The sequence below is a fragment of the Lepisma saccharinum genome, chromosome 22, assembly GCF_977018435.1.
Source record: "Lepisma saccharinum chromosome 22, izLepSacc3.1, whole genome shotgun sequence".
Lineage (NCBI taxonomy): Eukaryota > Metazoa > Arthropoda > Insecta > Zygentoma > Lepismatidae > Lepisma > Lepisma saccharinum.
Genome location: NC_139250.1, coordinates 63,852,120 through 63,857,083, shown reverse-complemented (window position 1 = coordinate 63,857,083; position 4,964 = coordinate 63,852,120).

Below are 4,964 nucleotides of genomic sequence, written 5' to 3'. Positions count from 1 at the left end.
ACATACTGCCATTTTCCTCGCAATAGTTCAGCATCCACTGGCGATAGAAGTTTGAAATCTTCAATGGAGAAGCGGGAAAGTCTTATAAGTGCAATGTATGGTTGCTCAAAATCCAAAATGCATTTACAAGGTAACAAAGAAAATAAAAACATAGGAAGCTTTACTTTTCAGCATGCCTTCGTATATATACTTTATTGTAGATTCATTTCAGGATTGTAATGTTGTTGATTGACATTCCAAATTACAGTTTGCAGAATTTCAACACAAAATGTTAATACAAAATTAAATTAGACATACCATATTTAATGCAAAATATTGAATTTTTCATGAGTTTTGTATCTCTTAACCAATTGAATCTCAAACTCAAAATTTTTACGGAAGTTACTTATCATGGAGTACTATATTGTGTACAAATTTCAGATCTTTAAACAACTGCCCACCAGAGATATTTAACCCTGAACTTGGATTTTTTTTAACAAAAAGTACATGTTTATGACCCTGTAGAAAAAAATTATTAAAGTCTCAAGCTTCAAATAATTTTGACATACTCTATTGGTACACAGGTACTTGCACAAAAACATTCAAGTGTCAAACAAACTGCCTCCCCCCCCCCAAATATCCGAAAAGGTCATTTTGAGCAATTAAAATACACAATTTTGACCTTAAAATTTATTATGAAGGAATAATATTTAGAAAATTACACAGAAATATAATTGTAGCTTACAATGTGCTTAACATCACAGATTTTGTCTCATTGTCGTAGAACTTACCAGAGCTAGGAAAAAAAAGTTGCCGCTGAGGCTTACGAATGGAGAAAATGATGTGCGCCATGATAAAAAAAATGCCCGCCATCTTGATATGATCCTCCCGAACCATATCAAAGATTCGGTCATATTTAATATTATTCTTAATTATTTTACTTTTTATATTCACTATAAAAATATTATGAAAGATGAGATATTTAATAGTTGAACTAATGACCTAATTCTGTCATTCGAGAAGTTTAGAATTTGTTATTTGCAAGCTTCTTGAAAGCAAAATCTTTCATTGTTGACAATTAGTCAAAAATATGTGTTCTCAGTTTTAGAATCAAACTATTATGAAAGCCATAAGAGCTAAATTTCAGTTGGAGTTATTAGTAATGTAAGCCTTATGGACATTGGGAAGAAGTTTTTAAGAATGTGACAACTTTATAGTAGAGAATATTATAGAAACTTTAAGGATCATAACTGTTGTTTTAGACACAGAAAAATGAACCTTATGGAACATACTGTTTAATTCATGGTGGTTGCGGTCCCGATCAGCCTTGCACTTGACTCCACCAGAACTTGGCTACTCAGCAATAACACGCCTCCATTTGTAACTGATGAAATCTGCAACCTTCTACAAGCCTGCCTCACCCACAACTATTTCCAGTTCGAGGACAGTTTCTTCCACCAGACAGGGGGCCTAGCGATGGGCAACCCCCTTTCTGCACCCCTATCCAACATAGTGCTGCATGTGGCCGAGAAGTCAATTCTCACCCAACCAGAGTTTGCTCATATAAGATACAAAAGATATGCTGATGACACCATAGTCATTTACAAACAGGAAGAGGACCTAACCCTTCTCCTAACTGCCCTCAATAACATACATCCCAACATAAACTTCACCGTTGAAAGGGAACAAAATGGCCGCCTCAACTTTCTCGACCTTAGCATCCGACGACTCCAAGACAAGTTCGTCACATCCGTATACAGGAAACCAGGTTCGGGCACCCAGTATATCCATGCAAAATCCAACCACCCACCAAAACAGAAAGCTGGAGTATGGATGAACTTTTACAGAAGAGCCTTCACACACAGCTGCACAGAAGATGACCTGCAAGATGAAATAGCGTGCGTAACGGAAATAGGCCTAAACAACGGTTACACCGAGTGCCAACTATCCATGTGGTGCGCAAAAACAGAAACCCAGTTCAGACACCCAAGAAACAGAGATAACCCGAACCAAAATCCTGAACCCAAATGGATCGCCTTTCCATACCACCCCACCACATCTGGAAAATTTGCCAAGGCCCTCAAACCCTTCAACATCCGAGTAGCACACAAACCCATATCCCAAATCGGAAGAGCACTACCCAACTTCAAGAGATATAACCTACCCAAACTTGCATCCCCCGGTGTCTACAAGACCACATGCCAATGCCACAACACCTACATTGGCAGAACCATCCGCACCGTCCAAGAACGAATTAACGAACATGTAAAAGATTCCAAAAACGACACACCTAAATCAGGCCTCTCCCAACACCTCCACTCCACTAACCACACCATCTCCTCCGTATCCATACTTCACCCAACCGGCTCTGTCATAGAAAACACCATCAAAGAAACCCATGCCATCATCCAGCAGAAACCAGCACTAAACCTGGACAATGGACAAGCACACCCAACTTGGCACCCTGTCCTCAGAAAGATCCCCGACCTGACAAAGAAAAGAGGCTATGCACATACTCGACCCCCCTCCAGCCACGCGGGGAACAGGAACGGCACATTACCGAGCAACACGGCCCAGCCCCCCAACCCCCAACTGACAACGCCACCGGACAACAGGAAGCAGACGACGCAAACCAAGATGCGCGTGCCAGTGCTGCCGAACGGGAAAAATCGCAACCACCGCCGCCCGGGAACAAACAATGTACTGACGCGGTACCACCTCCGCTTCAAACGCCGTACCCTTTTGTGAATGAAGACAGTGGATCTTCGAAATTGATAGGATTGAACCATTAAATTGTGCAACGCGGAATTGCGAAATCTTTTAAATTTCACGTAAGTAATACTGTTTAATCTTTAGAATATTGCCATTATACACAAATTAGTTGTGCATATCACAGCTGTAGCTATGTTTTTCTTTTGTGTCATGGGAGGCGCTCTGCTTGACATGCGAGGATATAAATACAGCTTCGGAACCTAATTCCGGGGCATTTTCAACACTGACTCCGATGGATTAACATCTTAAATACTCAGCTCCCTTTATGGGAGGATTCAAGAACTCAGTCTTCGTTCCCAAATTAGCTTAGAGACATAGTTATTCTGTCGTATGGGTAGGTTCGCCCTGTGGACATGCTAACATGTCACCATACGAAAGAATAAGTTAATTTAAACTTTATTTTGAAGTTTTCTGAAATTTTAAATAAAATCTTAGCAAAATAATGTTAAATTTCGACTCAGAACTTACTGTTATTCTGACGCATGGTTAGGTTCGCCCTGTGGACATGTTAACATGTCACCATGCGTGAGAATAAGTTAATTTACGATTGCTCACAACTTTGTGATAATTCAGTTTCATTTCTTCGAAACTTATACGTAATATATTTTCAATTTTTGCATAATGCAACAGGACTTAATGTTATTCTGCCGTATGAGTAGGTTCGCCCTGTGGGCATGCTAACATGCCATCATACGGAAGAATAAGTTCAGATTATTTCGTCTCCATGATAATTATTTATTGATCAGGTTATCCATTATTGATATCTGGCATGGTTAGGTTTCGCCCTGTGAACATGCTAACATGTTGCCATACCCGATATCAAGTCGATGTCTCTAATATTTTACGAATTATAGCCGTTTGTATTTCTGCATATATCTTGAAGCCAGACCATAATGTCCAATTTATATTAAAATCGGAGTCAATACTCAAAATCTTCGCCAGTCACGTCAAAGTTATGCTTCATTAAGTCAAGGAGCATTCATAAAGTTCCAAGCAAGCACCTGGTCGTCTTTATATAACTGATATGACAGATTGATCCATATTATGTAAATAAACTGCAAAAGTCGCGTAGATTTAATTATAAGAAGGAAATCTGTTCTGTCCTTTATTTATGGAGATCTGTAACTAAGATGTAAATTTATAAAAGTATGTTGAAAATAAACCATCTTCAGGAAAATAATTGCCCATAAAGAAGCCTACTGAAGACGCAAACCTTTGTTCGGAAACAGATGTTATTCATTTATAAAATCTCCCTTTTCCATAGCCTATCAAGTGACTTAGTACATAACACTTGAAGCTTCACATCCCATGTATTTCTACTACTATACCCGTACCTGAGAGGGGTCAGAGTATCCCATTAGCCCACTGAGTTTTAGCCGAGGTGAAGAAACAGATGACATAGGATATTGAAAGGTGATTGAAATAAATAGGAAGGTAAAGATGAGGATGGACGCTTTGTCTTCGTGATTTTTTTTAATGTAATAGCTGCGATTGTATAGTTTTTCGAAGGCGATTTATGCTCGAGGACGCTGACGACAGAGGGTGGCCTAAAGGTTCGAGAGAGGAACCGCCACGAAGCCTAGTTCAGTATCAGAGCAGCCTAAAGTGTTGCGATGGATGTTTCCGCTCACTTTCTTCGTCTCCTTCGAAGTTTAGAGCTGGCGATCGAGCGCAGGTCTCTCCCCAGCCATGCAGCTAAGCAATGATGATTTCAAAAGGATGGTATTTGTTTTATTTTGATTTTGAGCGTTTTTCCCTCATCAGTTGTTATGTTTTCCTTCCTAATTTTGCGTAACGCTATGCGTCGCTCTTCATAGTCATTCACCTGTTGATATGTGCTGATAGGAATACTGGCAGGCCTGAAAGGACTCCCCCTGGAATTGGAGGAAAGGAAAACTGAAGGGAGAGATACGGATCACGGCACCTTACAATCTTCAAATCAGTGATAGTAGAAATAAAATAACAGTGGTTCTGAACTGTCAACATACGAGGCTCACACCACACAATAAATAAACTTTTTTAAAAATGGTCAAGCAACCATGTTGTATGACTTCATATGGATTGACCCAACTTTAAACATATACTTGTCTACATCCCTTAAAAAAGATTGTGGATAAGTGCGTTTACAAAATCAGGGTATAAAAATTATACTTTCATGTTAAGTAGGTAAATAAATAGGCAGAATTTTATCCTAAACTGTAGGCTATTTATAG